We start from the raw sequence: 18,063 nt of genomic DNA, 5'->3' as shown, positions 1-18,063 counted from the left end.
TCTTGTCAAGATCCTTCATGTAGTGCATTTGAAATTGAAATTTCAGCTAACTAGTGAATATAGTATGGTATAACAAAAGAATCAGTAATCTGAATGCTGAGAAAGTTCAGAAATTCCATAAATTAAAGTAAAAATAAAATAATGAGGTCACACTGGACCTATCAAAATTAATTATAATTTGAGGAAAATAGCTCTATTTTATATTTTGCATATTTTATAAAGCTTATGATACACTAATCAATTATCTTACTGACTGCTGGAAAGAAAAACACCTTGAAGAAAGCAAAAATCAGAGGGGCCATGAAATCACAATGCTGGCAAGAGAATTGACATAGTCTCTTCTACTCCTCTCAAATAAAAAAAAAAAATAATAAAAAAAAGAGAATATGTTTCAGGGTGACAGAATCCCTTTAAATAAACAATTTATTACTATACTTAGTCAAAATCTGCAAGATAAAGTTCTAGCAATTAAAAAAAAAGTTTACTTTGAATATGTACCATAAATGCAAACTCCCTTGATGATTAATTGCATTGCATAATTGTGGCTCTTAAGAGATACAGTCAATAAGACCAAAAAGACATGGTTTGTGCAGATTATGATTCCTCATGACTTGCATAGACCCTTGACCCCTAAAAGCCATGCAGATTACAGTTTTTATGAAATGTGCATGACATGCTTGTTTTATTTCATTCACAGTTTTCATCTCCATCAAGACCAATCACTGTCTGTGGAAGAATAATTTATTCTTGTGTCACACCCTTTTGTTATTCTTTGTAGGTGAGTCATCAAGAGAGGGTAGCTCTCTTAAATCTTTGCTTAATCAACATAGCAAACTTGCTGTAGTCAAGTAAGCATGATGTAACCATAAGGCATAAATAAAATCTGGACAAAATTCAAAGCAAAATAAATTCTTAATTGATTTGAGATTAAGCAGACATTAACATAACAAACTTTTCGAGGGAATCACGTGCCAAGAAGAGATGTTAGATCATGTGCCCTGGAGTTAAAGACCATCATCCCAAGAACCTCAGCTAAAGCTACAAAAGTACACTATTATCAAATAATATATTTTAAAACAGAGAGATACACAGAAACACTGGGTTTATGAAAGAGCTAATTTTTCAAGAGGAAAATAAAAAAATCTGCTAAGATTTATGATAGGAGTGAAAACTCTCCTGTACTGCCACCTGCTTTAAAGACATGCCACACAAATGGATGCATTAATACATCCACATTAATTTCCCATATCCTTTATTGTTAGCTACATATCATAGCAGAGATAAGGACTTGATCTAATTACTGCCATCTCTCTTGCTTTGCTGATAGCTATGCCCTGTCCAGAAGATGCCAGGCAGAACATTACTTTGAAATGCTGGGCAGTCTGGATTTTCAGTAAGTCTGTTCCATGATTCACAGAAGAAAAGGTTTTCAAAATATCTGACAGCTGCCCAAGCCATTCCTTTTAGATTATTATTATTAATATTATTATTACTATTACTATCACAATAAAACAGCATAATAATTTAATAGGTGAAGTAATCTGTCTTCAATTAGGACCAAAAACTAATGAGGATGATATCTAGTAGAAAGAAAAGAGGGGCCTTTTTAGAAAAATCATTCCCATCTACTTTCACGGTGGCTGTAAGACTCTCAGACATATTCTCTAGTACACTTAGTCTAACAAAGATCAGTATTTTGATATAAAGAAACGGACCTTGAGATTGTCAGATTTTATATTGTATATATAATCCAAGTAATCCTTTGAGGAAACAACATCCTTTTCTCTGGAACACAGCCAGAGAAACCAGGGCTCACAGCAATAGGGAAACATAAAGAACAACATGGGAAAAAATATTTAATATGGCACTCTTAACAAAAAAAAAGAAGCATCAGTGCAACAGCAACAGAAATACTGCATGGCTCTGCTCAAAAAAAATCTCTATTTCTCATATATTCAAAACTAGAGGCAGGAGGAAACAGAGGAGGGAGGAACATTTCAGAGAGTCTGATAAAGTTCTAAAATAAAATATTGCAAGAGCCAAAAAAGATAGTACAACAGTCCATTTAGACTATAAAGGGTGAAGGCAGAGCTAGAATATTACTGACCAACAGTTTATAAGAACAAACAGCCAGATTCTGGAAATTCCAGTCAATTGTGCAAAGAAGGAAAAAAATGAAATCCAGATGCTTACAGAGCAGAATATGTCAGCCTTATTTCCCAAAACATGATCCTGCAAACAATTTAGCTTAAGGAAAAAAAATCCAAGCAATATCTGGCTCTGTCCATCAGCAAATACTTTTCCTACAGATTATCTCCTTCTAATTTAAATGAAAAACAACCGTCTTTTTTTCCATTACCTATGAAGTTTTAAAGAGGTGAGTAATATATAGTAGATACATGGTATTTTGTGTTTTTAGAACACTGTGCAATCACTGACTAATTCTCAGAACAACCTTGTAAAGGTAAATAAATAGACACAAACAAGAAGAATATCTTTACTCTGATTAAATTAAGCATGGGAAGGGAGGGATCACCAAGTTTCCTCTTGCCCTGGGACAAATATACTACATGCACTTACTGCTCTTCCTTTTAAAACAATCAGCCATTTGGAATTTCTGATGTCTCTAATGGCTTTCTCCCTCACCTCAACTGGAATTCATGCCAAGAATCTTACATGTTAAAAAGGTCCAAATAATCCTGCTGTAATTCTCAAAAGCTGCATACCACAAACAACAACGACTAGATTGCAGCTTAAGAGGCTCAAGGATATTAAATTCCCATGTGTTTCTGCTCATGTTCTGCAGCTACCCTAGGATAAAGCTCTGTAATAGATCATATACATTGCATCTGTGACCCAAAAGGAAAGCACTTTATCTTTTACTTGTGTTCAGCTTCAATATACTGATTTTGGTTTTCCTAAAGGAATTTAATTTTTTTTCCTGTGTGTATGGAATTCACCCATCACCAATCAGTTCACAACCTTTAATGAAGGGGAAAATCAGACCACTTTTAATTTTTTTTTTCCACATTATAAACATGTATGTTCTGGAATAGTTAAAAATGCCCTTTACAACACTCATAAAAACTGTTCAACAGAGCACTAGTTCAACTCTCATTCATCCACAGAACACTTGGAAATTGCTGTACTAAAATCTGCACTGAGCTTTTTAATAAAAGTAGAAATTCATTTTGTACTGGTAACTTCAGGTTTTGTATAAAAACTCACTAAGAACACATGTAGGCCTATCTCAGTAAACATTGATAATTTGCAGGATTAGTTATAACCTCAAATGTTAGTTTGTCCAACACGTAAAAAAAGAAATTAAATTACAGCATCTAGCTCTATTCTCCAGTCTTCTATGAAAAAAATAGCAATTTTTTTTCAGATTATAAAAACATAGCAATTTTTTTTCAGATTACTTCTAGTAAGAACTCCTTCTACTCTGATTTTCATCTCTTTCCATACTTCACTCTTAAAGCAGCACAAAACTGAAAGCAGACCACTGAGCTCAGGCAACTCTATGCTCCTCCCTACTACCTCTGTATTTTATAGATGTACTGAAAGCTACTGCTTAGACTGTGGCACTGCAATTACTAAAACTGTATCTCAACACCATCAGACCACTAGCAGAACAAATTCTGGACTGGGCAAGCCACATGTCTGTATTTCCAACAAATTAACCAGAAGGAATGATAACTTCATGTATACCAGCTTGTACTTTCATACCAACAACTGGAGCACAGACAACATATGATCAGGCACAAAAATAAGGTAGTTCAGGCATTACCTGATCTGGCATGAAGCTTGTTGGTAAAAAATGAACATGTCAGAATATTCTGAGCAACTCCTAAGGATGAGTACAAATTTTTCCTTCTGTTTCCTTCCTTTCCTTCTTTCTCCCCCTTCCCTCTTCCTTTCTCTTCCCTCTCCACTCTACAGGGCTCCTGAAGTTGAATGTACTGTGTTGCTAAACAACAGTCCAGAACCCAACTGAAAGTTCACTGTAATGATAACATTCAGCCATTGCTTATTAGAGTTCCTTACTTCTGTGACAGCACAGTAGATTCAGGGTATTTATCATCAAATCAGAAGACACCATGGGCCCAGTTGTTCTAGTGGGTCTGGTAACTTATTTTGTAGGTTATATTAGTATGACAAGAACTTAAAAAATGCTACTATTGGCACTGCCTTGTTTAGTTGGAAAAAAACCAAAACATAAGAGTAAGGTTCTGATAAAAAAGAAATAACTTTCCTTTCAAATTTAGCAACATTAATCCAGGAAAAGCCTAAGGATTCAAATGAAAATGATAAATGGAGGAAGAAAGATAAAATTATTCGAGGAAAAATGATTGCAAACCCTCATCTAGTCAACTAATATAAAATTATGTGATCTTCATTAGTCTACTATTGAGACAATATTTTTTGGCAGTAACTATTGATCAAGCAAAAACATCAATTACTTTTTTCATGTCACTCAGTCTTATAAATGTTCTGTCTTCTAAAATCAAACTGAACCCTCTTAGCAGTCCTGTAGAAATTGCAGTTTCCAGGTGTTTTAGGACTGCACTTTACTTTTTTTTTTAAATCACTTTGACAAAAAAAAAAGGGCCACCAAAAAAAAAGTGAACAAAAATGATGGTATTATTTTTATGTTGATTGAGTTTTAAATTGATAGGTTTCAATTAAAATTTGAATATATTGTCAGACTTGCAAAAAAATATTTCTTGGAGCATGACCTGCAAAAGAACTGTTCTCTCTGTCCTTTGCAATATCTTTTTGTTTCAGTGTCCATTTTATTTCAGCCAAATGAGAAGCAATTTTTCTGTGAGGTTTAAAAAAAAATCACTAAATGAAGAAAATTTTTATTTATATTGAAAAATTACATTATTATATTGCAATTACTTCATAATCATAACAATTTCTCATAATCATAAATTGTTTACCACTTATTAGATTTGCTAATTAAGGTGTTGCAAGGTCTTTATGTTTCTGCACAGAAAATTTTATGCATGAAATGCAGCAGCACTGAAAGCAAAACACTTGGGTTAGTACCACTAATGAGTGTAGCAATGCTAAAATGTCTATACCTTCACTCTGGTCACAAAGGTCTCAGTTTATCTAGATCAATTTTTTTTCATAATTTCTGTTAAAATAACAAAAAGAGGTTAGTAGACCACTAGACTGAACAGAACTAAGTTAAGCTTCAAAGCCGTTTCTTCTCTTTTAAGAAAGAAGAGTATCAAAATGTTCAGTTATGTTTTCTTCTCTGCTCAAATATTTTGTTTTCTCTTTTAAGCTGCCATAAGACTCTCACTGTAGGCACAAAGAAGGAGAAACAGTAGTGGCACTGGGGCAAGGGAATTCCTGGACATATGACATTTGCAAATCACTATTACTGTGTCTTAAAACAACCAGAACTAACTACATTCAGACAGCTTTCAAATGCCACAGCAAAAAAAAATTACTGAAGAGGAGGGCATTCCAGGAGATTACATGAGGGCTCACAGGGAAAAGGTAAAGGTACCCTCATACAATCTATTATTGCTTATGGCCAGGAATAATCCAACCTAAAATCTAAAGAAACAGTTACTTGCAAAGTAGTAATATGACATACTGGAATTTCAGCAAAACTCAACTTGGCCATCAGCACTTGAGAGTTCTCCAGGAAAACCTCTCCTCACAATGTCAAATTCTGCCAAGGAAGCTTGACTTTACAGAGTATTCCACAGCAAAATAGGGCAACCCCTAAGGCAAAAACTTAACCATAAATTCCTCATAAATCTTACTTTTATCGTTAGGTTTTTAAGTACTGTTGAATCCTCATGAACTCTAAATCTATGGGTACATAACAGGAGTGGTTTTGTGTCAAAGCACAGCACTGCATTATGGCTGGACCTGGGATCACCCTCCCCTTGTCTGTGCAGCCTTAGTTATTACACTCGTTTAATTGTGGCTATTCATTTGCTACAACATCACGCTAATTAATCATGGGGCAGAATTAATTCGGTGCCAACAGAATCAACCCCTTTCTCCAAGCACTTTCAGCTTCACACAGTCAGCCCTGCAAGAGGTGGAATTCCCTCCTCCTTTACTGAAGGCTACCAGTGAGAACTCCGGAGGACTGTGCACCATCTTGGAGTACAACATAAATGAAAAGACAGAGAAGAGCCAGACTGGCATATGTAAAAAGCAAAGGGATGAAGGGCAGCAACAATAAATTAGCAACTGCAAGACGGCAGAAAGAAAGGGCTAATGAAAGCTGAGGACACACATTGCATTTAGTAAAGCTCTAAGAAGGACAGAAGAGAATGAGCTGTGGGCACAAAAAACAAAGGAGCAGAAAAGCCTACCCAGAGGCAAACTCTAAAACTCAATAAACATCTGCTGACTGAGACTTGAGGTTCTAAATACAACTATTATGAGCAGGAGAAAAAGGACTGTCAGCAGTTTTGCTAACAATTTATCTTTAAATATATAAATAGGAGACCCCAAAAATCTATTTTCTCAAAGTTACTAGATCACATTTTCTCTTCAAGCAATGCCATCAAATATGCAATAACATTACAACACTGTCATTCTTAAAAAGTGAGACTATCCAAACTCAGCCTAACATTAAAATCCTCTAAAAATCTTTTTTTCCTATAAAAAGTTTTAAAAGTATAATTACCTAACCATGCCCCAACAAGACACATTCCTCTCTGCAAGACCAAGCCAGGCAACTGCAATTGAGTTATCAGTTTGACTAACAAGATTTCTGATGAAGCATGGTAATATAATGTAATTAATAAATTGAAATGTAAGTTCTTATACACTACAATGACAGAATTGCATCAATAATGGTGCACAGTTTATTTCAGCTCCTTAAATGAAATGCAGTATAAAGTACAAAGCATCACTGTCATGGCAATGGTACTGTATATTACTGGTATTTCAAATTCAACACAAAGCTTACTGTCAGTTGTTCCATTTATGTTTTCTGTACAAAAGACTTCGTTGAAATAAATAATACTCACTTAATCTTGTCAGCGTGGTCCTTTAACTATTCCAGGATAAGTCAGATAGATAATTTAAGGCTACCAACTATTCACAATTCCCATTCAGACAAATAAACAGTGCAGCTTTAGACACAGCCCAGTTTGACAGCAAAAAATAACCTAGAAAATACTGAAAAACTGAACTACAGCTGGACTACGGACTACTTCATTGACTCCAAAAGATCACATAAATTCATCATTTTAATTTCTCAGTAAAATCTCCTCTAGATTCAAAAAAGAACACTTATTTAGTTGTCAGAATGAAACTCATCTGAAATCATGAATCAGCAATAATGGCAAATGTTCACAAATGACAAACTCATGTAAGTTCTTGTCATAAGTCTGAGGTTCATTTCCGCTAGATGTCTTCCAGCTTCTCCCTCCCTCTGTCCCAATGGATCAACAGGTAATAGCTTCAACAGGTAATTCCTGTTCTCAGCTTTTCCCACACTGTAGAGTACTTCCATCCTGATTGTGCCAAGCACCAGACTGTTCACACAACCGTGATAGAAGAGGGGCATTAAGAGACAGTCCCTTTCATGGCAGAGAAGATAATTACTAATTTTTACCTTTTTTTTTAATCCATTGGGAACTGTGCTTATAAACTGTGAATGAACCAGAGTATGTATGGATCTTAATCACAGTAGAACTTCCTGCTTCTCAGAAACTGTGTCCTGTTAGTCACTGACAGTAACACGTAGATATGCCAGATAGGTCTGTCATACTCAGGGAACTTGATATAATGTAGTACTAAACAAGCAGGACACTTATACCCACATCAGGAATTATTCACATTCTTCCTAGATTGAATTTACTATAAATGTGTCTCTGAAATCTAAGTTTAGCTTCAAAGATGATTTAAGTGAACAAACTGAGCTGGATTCTGGATAAACAGCAAACTCATTACCACTAGCAACTCCTACATTACTCTGTTTTAAAAAACCCCAAAATCTAAATTTAAACTTTCCTACTGTGATTTATTTCTGTAGTACTGCTTTTCCAGATCCTTATGAAGGCGGCATTATACGAGACAGAACATACATAATGTAACATCTGGTAAGAACTAAAACTGCAAAATTCTTCCTTTGTTCTCTTGGAAGGAAAATTCTTCCATGAAAAGCCACTATAACTTACTCTAAAAACTAGCAGAAAAGGCACAAAGAGGAACAGTGGAACAATTTTTTCATTTTTTTTAATTGGTAAAGGTCATGCTTTGTAGTATTTGGCCTTTTTTTTTTTTTTAACAAAGCCATGAAAAATCTACTAAATTCTAATAATACCATTTAGCAGAATTAAACATTTAAATAAACTGACAATTTCTTTAGTATATTAATTCCTTGTAAAGAATTAAGCATCTCCCTTTCCACTTCAAGACAGAGAAGTTGCTGACAGAATTAACTCAATAAATGTTCTCCAAGCAAGTATGTAGTTCATTCACAAAGAGCGAAGCCCTGATGCACTTTGTAATTTTTTTTCTTTTTTGTTCCAATAAGTCCTATGGTCCTAATCATCTTCAAAGGCACAACAGTTCGTGCACTCATAGGAATATTATTTGATCACTCTCATGACTACAAGATGGTGAAGTTTAGTATCCAGAGAGGAGAAAGGAGGTCAAAAATTATGATCATAACCATAGACTCCACTCAAATATCCCCTTGGAAAGTCCCGTGGGAGGGTTCTGAAGGCAAAGAGGCCCAAGAAAGCTGGTGAACAACAAATTGAACATGAGCCAGCAACATGCTCTTGCTGCAAAGAAGGTGAATGGTATTCTGGGCTGGATTAGGTAAAGTGTTGACAGCACACCAACAGAGGTGATCCTTCTGTTCTTCTCAGAACTGATGATGCCACAAGTGGAGTGTTGGGTCCAGTTCTGGGCTCCCCAGTACAAAACAGACATGGACATACTGGAGAGAGAGTCTGGCAAAGGAACACCAAGATGACGAATGGCCTCGAGCACCCCTCCTATGAAGAAAGGCTGAGAAAGCTGGAACTGTTCACCTGGGAGAAGAGAAGGCTCAGGGGCATCTCATCAATGAGCATAAATGCCTGAAGGAAGGGTGCAAACAGAACAGAGCCAGGCTCTTTCCAGCGGTGCCCAGTGACAGGACCAGGGGCAATGGGCACACACTGAAACACAGGAGGTTCCTCCTGAACATCAGGAAACACTTTCCCTCTGTGGGTGTCCAAGCACTGGCACAGATTACTCAGGGAGAAGGTGGAGTCTCCATCCTTAGAAATATTCAAAAGCCATCTGGGCTTCTTATAGTCTTGTGCACCCAGCTCTAGGTGACCCCACTTGAGCAGGGGTTTAGACCAGGTGACAACCAGAGATTCCTGCCAGCCTCTTCCATTCTGTGATTCTATAACGGGAACTGAAATCTCATTACTGAAGAATATGATTATGTAACATTCTGAATGAGATGTGACACTTACCTATACCTCATTGTCATCAATTATTATGTTTAAAACTGCTTAAATGAGCTATAAAAAGCGATCCAGCATAACACATAGTACAGAAATACAGGAAGGTAAAAAAATTCTCACAAGAAAGGAGAAAACCTACCTTCATGAAAAGCAATTAGCACATTTATTTCCATTGCAGAAGGGGTAGGTATTGAAATTGAACCCCATGGAGTTTCATGAAGTAAGATAATTATGGGTATTTACAGGTATTCAGCTCTCCAGGATATGAGACAGTATCTGTAAGTTTTAAAAAGCATGAAAAAAAGTTTTGTGTTTTGTAGATCTCTCTCACCAAGTAACTAAATTAATATAGATCTCCATACCATCATGACTTGACTCTTATGAATCAATATACTTTTTCTACTTTGCCTCATAGGAAAGATACACCTCAGTGGAAGAGGACAGTTTAAGAGATTTAATCCATTCTTTAATGCAGCATCTCATAAGACAGAAGAAAAGCCTAATTGGAAATATTGTTAGCAATTTTTGTCCTTTACATATAGCAGCCACCTACATGCTTCAGGCAGAGAGAAATTTTTCCCTCAAAGATTTAATTTAGTTACATATTTCATGGAAAGAAATTGCATGCTTGTTTTAGCATGGGCCAGACCTTCCATGAGGTGAGTTATACGTGGCAGAACATTGACTTGTAGGAGGGATGAGAGAGTCATCTGTTCCTACAGGTATAAGATTATACAAAATACACAAAAAGAAAGAAACAGCTGATGAACATGTAGACCACCATGAGCTTAAATAAAAAGAACAAAGGACATCTGCAAATCAGTTTAAATAAGAAGAACCACCTGAGCCAGTAAATCAGACAACATCAGCATCAGTAACTTGAAAAAATTATACTGTACTGTGCTGTGTATAAAAAAAAAAGAAAAAAAAAGACTGATGAGTGGAAAAATGAACTTACCTCATGCAGATGTAATGTAAAACAAAAATGTTTTATGTCTAATGTAAAAAAGAAAAAAAAGGTAAAGCATGTAGAACAGCAAAGGACAGTCCTCAGTACACCATTCTAAAGTGGGTACCTGGTCTTTCCTGCAGATGACAATAACCACCGTGGTTTCTGCATGTGGCTGCAAAACTCATCTCAAGTACACAAATCTGGGCAAAGGAAGGATGTTACAGCCGATTTGCTCCTTGCAGAATGGCACTGTGAGTCCCAACTACAGTTAATGGCAAACCATGTTCTCCTACCTAATATCTTAAGGGTAAGAAAGCTGTGGAATTTAGATAGAACGCAAAGTTCAAAAGATTATCAAACTAGATGCATTTGGCCTCCTGAAGGACAGGAAGCAAAAGAGCACAGTTTTGGGTTAGGATTATCACAGCCTATTGTAGATGAAGGTCAGATAACATAATGTCTTTGCAAGCAAATGGTACATTTGTGTTTATAGTGTGCAAAGGATAGACTTCTCAAGGTAGACACTTGTGTTGTTTTACACAAGCTTCAGTCAAATCTCTTTAAACACAGTTCAGAAGGACACAGAGTCACCAATGAAATGGTTTTGCATTTATCACACAGCATAGTAACCATCTTATATTTCTCTGTCATTACAACCGTGAATCAGTTCTGTGTTGACAATTATAATTCTATCTCTGTGACAAAACAATTTACTTTTTGGAAACATTTCAAAAAGTTGCTCTGGCAGATCAGAAATTAGAGGTGCTGTTACAAACCTAGGAAACATTGAAATAGCCTCACATTTTAAAATGTATAAATGGCCTATTTTTAAGACAGTATCGCATTTCAGTTATCAGCAGATGGCCATAATCCTGATGCAAATTTCTACTTCATGATGTATTACATTCTAGTGATATCCTACAATCTGCAATAAAATCCAGCTTCTGAAGTATTTCCAAAATTCTCCAGAGGTTATTGGGGGTAATTTGCAAAATTCAGCATGCAACCAATAATACTGCAAATAACCAGGTATTAAAATGAAGCATTCTTTTTATACATAGGTGGACTAAATCTAAGCATAATGAAAAAAACCACTTCTTTCAGGATATCTTTAAATTTGGCAGGGTTAAAAAGATTTCTGTCAATATTTTAATTCCTGCGACAAATTTTCATGTATAGTTAAAACACAGTGGGAATATGTAAGCCAATTTGCAGAGTCTTAATGAATATTCCTATTCATTAGAGATAGTAAAAATCCATATCTTCAGAAAATATACATCATTCCTATAACAGTTTGTTTACATGGAAAATCCTCACTTTGAACTGAGTAATGAACACTGCCCCCAGTATCAAAATACTATCAGCATCAGATACCCCCACTAGACCTCCATCCTTCTATCACAAAGAATCTTTGAAATCAGAGATCATCATACATCCCTAGAGAGCACATAAGTTGGTATATTATTACTACATATAACAGAAAGGTTCAATTAAGCTTTTCCATGTTATTTAGGAAGCAGAAATTCCCATCACAACTAAAACCTGCAACAAGAGGTAACATAAAATGTCATAAAGACAATAAAACTTAAACATAAGGAAAATACCCAGAAGTGACGTGAACACATTTCCTTTTCAATCATATATCAAAGTACTCAGAACAAAAATGTAATGACACCCCACCATAGGTGTCCAATCCAGTTTGTGTCCCCTCTTCACATATACATGCAACATAGAAACTTCTGCCTTTGCAAACATTAACCCTACAATCTGCGGATTCTTCTTTCAGAAGCTTTTGTTTATGTGTTCCTTTACAGACTACAAAACCATAGATTGTAGAGGAAGACACAAAAATAACTTCTGAATGAAGAATCTTGTAATTGTTCCCACACACCTTCTGGTATGTCCAAGCCTGATCAAAGACAAAACCACATTTTACTTTTCCAACACAAGTTTTTTATTTATGAATAAAAACATCAAGTCTCTGAAAACAATTAGGCAATCCAATACACTGTTAATGGTACTTTCACAAGACACATTTGTCCTAACTGATTTTCACCCCATAAGGCATTTTTGAAAATGCCTTATGAGGCATTTTTTAGGAGCAAGGAATATTAAAGTATCAGGCAGCTAAGTTACATAATTTTTGTCTTTTTTTCATCAGGAGGCTGCAGAAGAGCATTATCAGTTTTGACAGTGTCTGGGCATTTTGACTAATTTTTTTATAGTGCTTCAATTTAATAATATCCAAGCCTGGAACACACTCTGTGCCTGATAAGCAGCTCACACAAATCCAGAAAAAAACCCATTGTATTTGAAGTCACTCTGTTCTTTATACTGGAAATACCATGCACACTGTAAATTACATGCATTGATCATGCCAGAATACCCTCAGCTTGACCATGGATTCATGTCCATGTTCTATCCCATATTCCTAAAATCAGCATTACAGTTCACTGATAACATACCAGCAAATCTGCCAATTAAAAAACCATAGATGTCCAACAGAATCCAGAAAAGCTGACCTTCCCCTTTCAAAGTATGCTTTCACCTAAATATTTTACATATTATTTCAAAAGAAACTATAAAAATATGTGGTATTTTTCAAAAAGATAAATAATCCATAGCAGATCTAGGAAATGGAGCAGAAGTGTATCCAATCTAAAAGTTGCATTCAGACTTGATGGTCACTATCAAGGAGCATGTCCATTAAAGTTTCTCACTGAAATATTTTCTTCAAGTTAGTGTAGATGCATCAATGTAACTGAGACACACACTGACTTTAAATTCTGTAATTATATTTCACTCTAATGACTCATGACTGCTTGGGAAAATGTCAGGTTTGCAAGAGTGACTACTACTTCATTAAGCCCATTTGAAACAGGAAAGAGGAGAGAGATCACACTTTATCTCAGCATCTCTGATGCAAGAAAACTGAAAACTCTTGTAAGGCTACAGTGTTATTGTTACCTTCAGATGGAAGTTTTATCCAGCTCTCCACTAGACTCCATTTAAGAAAGTTTCTCCTTGAGATACTTTGATTTAAGCATACTGGGTTGCTGTGCCCACTTCTCTAAGACTTTAGCAGTTCACAAACACTGTCCACCTTTTTGGTTTGTCTGGTTTTACCAAAGAAATTAGTTATGCAACATTTTCAAGGTTAAAGTAATTTGAATATATGCCACATTTGGTGTTTGATAACCACATTCCACTCTTCTCTATTGCAAGGCTGCAGTATTTTAAAGGATTAACAATGAGGATTTATGACACTTTGCAAAACATCTCCTAACCGGGGAAATAATACCTTCTCTGTTGGTAAGATGCAGTACAGCGTTCTATGTTACAACTTACATACACCTTTGACACTGACAGCCAAGGCTATACTCTGTATCAGAGATGGAATTGCAGTAGAATATGGTGTTTATCTGCTCACAAGAGGTATTAGAAATATACTGGCACATTTGTTGCATGGCCAGAGACCATTCAGGAAGCAGTCACAATATTAAGGTGACATTTACTCACTGGTTTTCTTAGTGGGAAGACTACCAAACCCAGGATGATAAAGCAAAATTTTGAGATTTAATCCTAGCTTTGAATAAAACAAAAACCCTCTTTCCCATTCCATCAGTGCTCTTTCCTCACACGTATGTACAGTGACAGCACAAGCTGGTGCTTGTTTCAAAAGAACAGAGACACACACAGGAAAGTACCTCAGGGTGGGGATGGCCAGTGCTGAACTCTTCCTCTGCCAGCAAGACTTTGCCTGATATCCTGCTCTTCTGCTGGTTACCCACCTTTCCCACAGCTCCCCTCAGACTTACTCACTGAACTCATGTATCTAACTTCAAGCCATGCAGCCCCTTTTATTTCTGTAATTCTTCTTCTACAGTATTTTTCATCAGAGTGTATTTTAGAGCAGCTGTGGAACACAAATCTTAAAACAACACAAAATCTTAAAAGAAAGAGCAATATTGTCCTACTGTAAAATTATTAAAAAGTCAAAATTTACTCCTTTAAAACTTGGTTCTCTCTTCTTCACATCTGGTATTACCAGAGACATTTAATAATTATTATGGAAGATTTTAGTGAAATCCTTCTTATGAACTCACTATTCTGCTTACTACACAAATATGAACTTTGAAGCCTATCTTTCCTTCCCGTCCCCAAAATTTTAAACATCCTATTGTTAAAACAAACAAACAAACAAGTTACTAATTTCTGCACAACAAATAGTCCATCTGTTTATTCCAGTCAATGTAGTGGGATAAAGAATATGCAACTGTACCTAATGCTGTAAGCCAGGATATCAGTACCCTAAACTCTTGACCTCCAAACAAAAAGAAGAAAGTATAAAGTATGCACCTAAAGCAGCATGCCATCTTTTAATTTTGCTGTGCAGAATATAATACAACCTTTCCAGAAGTTATACACCATCAACTCATGCAGCAAGTGCTAAAAGAACACAAGGAACAATAACATTATACAAATCAGCTGCACCTAAAATGCTGAATGTATTGCAATACTATAGTACCATTACAAAATCTCTCAGGCACAGTCTTACTACCAGCAAATTCACAAAGCTCACTTTAATGAAAATTATATCCAAGGACATAACTTGACTTTTAATCCAAGGATACAATTTAGCCCTTAAGTATACAATTGAGAAAAATATCATTAGGCCCAGAACTTATATTTTCTTCACATTCCTGCACTACTAATTTTAACTCTCCCAGAACTTGGCATAGGCATAACTGCTGGACACATTGAGTCCAAGAGGTGTACTAGTTCAGACCACAGATCTCCCTACTTCAGCACACCATGTCCACAATGATGGCAAGGGGAGCATGTAAGAACAAAGCTAGTATGTAGAGGATACATCCTCAGAATGCTGGAGTTTAAAGACAGATAATGTCTTTCAATTTGGAAGAAAATACATATTAGACAATCCAGTTTCTTCTAGATGAACACCTCTTTCTGCAGAATAACCAAATTAATATGTATAAAGCATATATATTCTGACATAAAGTTTCATTTTTAAGGATGTACAAATCAGTCTGCAGTTCTGGGCTCTGAACTTGCACATGTTTTCAGTAACATTCATGATGTTAGCTTTAAAAATATACCTTAGGATTACATTAAAGGTTTTCAGAATTGCATGTGTAAAACATTGAAGGGATCTAAGGAGCGCTTTCTTAATTTGGGTATTACATTATGCATAGAAATCGCATCCTTGATCAAGCTTTAAAGGCAAGCTCTGTGAATCACGTTAAGCCAAAATAGTGACAGGTGAAGGCCCATTTCATAGTAATAGCACTGGTCTTTTTTGGCCACTGTTACCTATTTACCAAAGCCTGTTGTGCATTCTCATGGACTACAGCAAGAGTCATCTACAAATTCTAGATTTTACAGATTTGCCTGTCTTAATGCATCTTACATATAAAAAACCCCAAACAAATAACCAAACCTAACACCCACCTTGCTATGTAAAAACAATGTTTCTTCTACTTCTCTATGGAGTTGCAACATACTGAATCTACTATGCAAACAGCAGATTGGACAGAAGAAAGAGAAGCCTGAAAGGAAAAAAGAGCAGAAGAAATGGGATAACATGTTCTGGGCACAAGTATGAATAAGCAACACTTTGAACTCCGGAGTTATGGAACCACAGAGCATGAGTTTTGTGGAAGTCTGAGTGAAACAACAGAAATCAGATTGGTTTTTTTTCTGCTTTCTGGATGACCTTTGGATAGGGGCAGGGGAGTAAATAAAGACTATCAAGATCTCTGTTTACTCAAACAAGAATTTAGGAACAGCAATCATCAATGACATACAAGTTTCTACAATCACACTGTGTCTTGGAAAAAAAGATATGCCTTAATTCTTGCCCATTTCCCAAAGAAAGATATAAATCTCAAGTTGAAAGTTTCAATACAAATTGAATGAGTTGCAATAATTTAATTTTCTATTTTGTCTAATGCATCCAGTCAAGAATGCATTTACTATATCTTTAGGGCTTTGTAGCTTTCCTGTTTAATAACAGTAGTTTCATGCCTAGAGCTCCACACATTGAGATAAAGACATCAAGGCACCTACACCAAACCTCACAGTGCAAAATGTGAATCATAGTCTTTCTTGGTCTGTTAACATAGTCGCCATTCAGATATGTACAGTGGTAGCAGCCCACTGTAATATGAAAATTTGAGCTAACTGTAGAGATAGAAGTGTGAGTGAAAACACATGAAGCCAGTACTTATTTAATCAATTTCCTATTGTAGCCAATTCCACATTTTTTCCATCATTTAAAAGAACAAAATGCTACTGTCTTCCATTAATCAAAAATAAACATGGCATACAGAAGATACAGCCAGAAAGGAAGAAGAAGGAGAAGAGCATGCTGAAGAGATGAGAAACACAAATATATCAACTACAGGTACAGCCTTTACTCAGGCACTTCTACCTTCACTTACAGCAAGCACAACAGTATACCAGTCACCAATAGGAAAAGGAGCATAAAAAACAAGTGTAAAAATTACAGGGAGTTGGTTGAGAAGATAATGATTGGGGTGAGCAGCCAACTGCAGTTCAGAGTGCATCATCTCTTCTTTGAGAGGTGGAATAAGACATTTCTGTAAGGCCTCCATGTTCCACTAAAAACACAGTTTTATCCAAGATCAGTGCTGAAGTTGACCCAGCCTTTTATGGGTGACTCAGGCTAAGGTTCACTAACACAAGCAGCTCAAACTGCAAAAGATGAAGGTGAGCAGCAAAGGAATGATGATAAGCACCTGGGGAAAGTTTGGAGTATAAGCTCTTCCCTGGTATGTCTGCAGTCAGAAAGCAGCCTACTTCTAACTCACCTGTAGCACTACAGTACAAATATAAACTAAGTATTAAAGTAAGTTTGTTGGGAAAAAACCAAACAACATAACAAAAGCACAGTCACAGAATTCTTTCAATATTTCCTGTGTTAAAACATTGACAGAAAAAGGTAAAAAGGTATTTCTTAAAACAAAAGTCCTACTTGATGGATGTGTGAAGTAAACATGAATAGGTAATTTCAAGGTAGCAATGCTACCAATAAATACTGCCTGCTCCAAATATTGACTCAAGTGTCAGTTCTTTTAGACACTCCATGATCTATGTGATCTAGCAAAGTCTTGACAATTAAATGTTGAGGGGATAGAAATCAGAGATCATCAGGCCATCAATACCACCACAGCCAGAAACTCCAACCAAAAGTAACCCAGGCTTTTATGCTGAGTTTATGAACCCCATTTATGCTGTATCACCAATACAGAATTTCTAAGCAACAATTTGAAAAATACAGAAATAATGAAATTGAACTCTTTTTACTTAAAGAAGAAATACATATGAAATTTTTTTCTCCAGAACTTCCTAGTCACAAACCTACCGTCCTCTTGTATGGCAGGGTACTGCACTTCCTTAGCTCTCACATATTTACTGTGCTTCCCCCTACGCTGTTGTCTACCTCATTATCCTACAGATTTATTTTCCATTCTATACCTCAGTGTCTCCTTTCTCTATACAATCAACTCCAGAAACTGTTAACTCTCAGATTCTGCCAATCATATCCTATCTATTATTCCTAAAAACCCAAACATATTAAGGATATGTCACAGAAAAAGGTGTATC

General features: G+C 35.9%; 1 protein-coding gene across 5 annotated transcripts in view; it reads right to left on the bottom strand.

Moving 5' to 3' along the window:
• The window catches only part of MCC (MCC, WNT signaling pathway regulator), a 184,968-nt gene that overhangs the window by 117,699 nt on the left and 49,206 nt on the right, over positions 1-18,063 (bottom strand). The gene's annotated exons all lie outside the window — the stretch shown is intronic.

Source organism: Corapipo altera, unplaced genomic scaffold (assembly GCF_003945725.1).
Source record: "Corapipo altera isolate COAL_440 unplaced genomic scaffold, ASM394572v1 60935, whole genome shotgun sequence".
Classification (NCBI taxonomy): Eukaryota; Metazoa; Chordata; class Aves; order Passeriformes; family Pipridae; genus Corapipo; species Corapipo altera.
The sequence above is the reverse complement of the archived record's forward strand: the minus strand, read 5'-3'. Positions and strand labels throughout refer to the sequence as shown.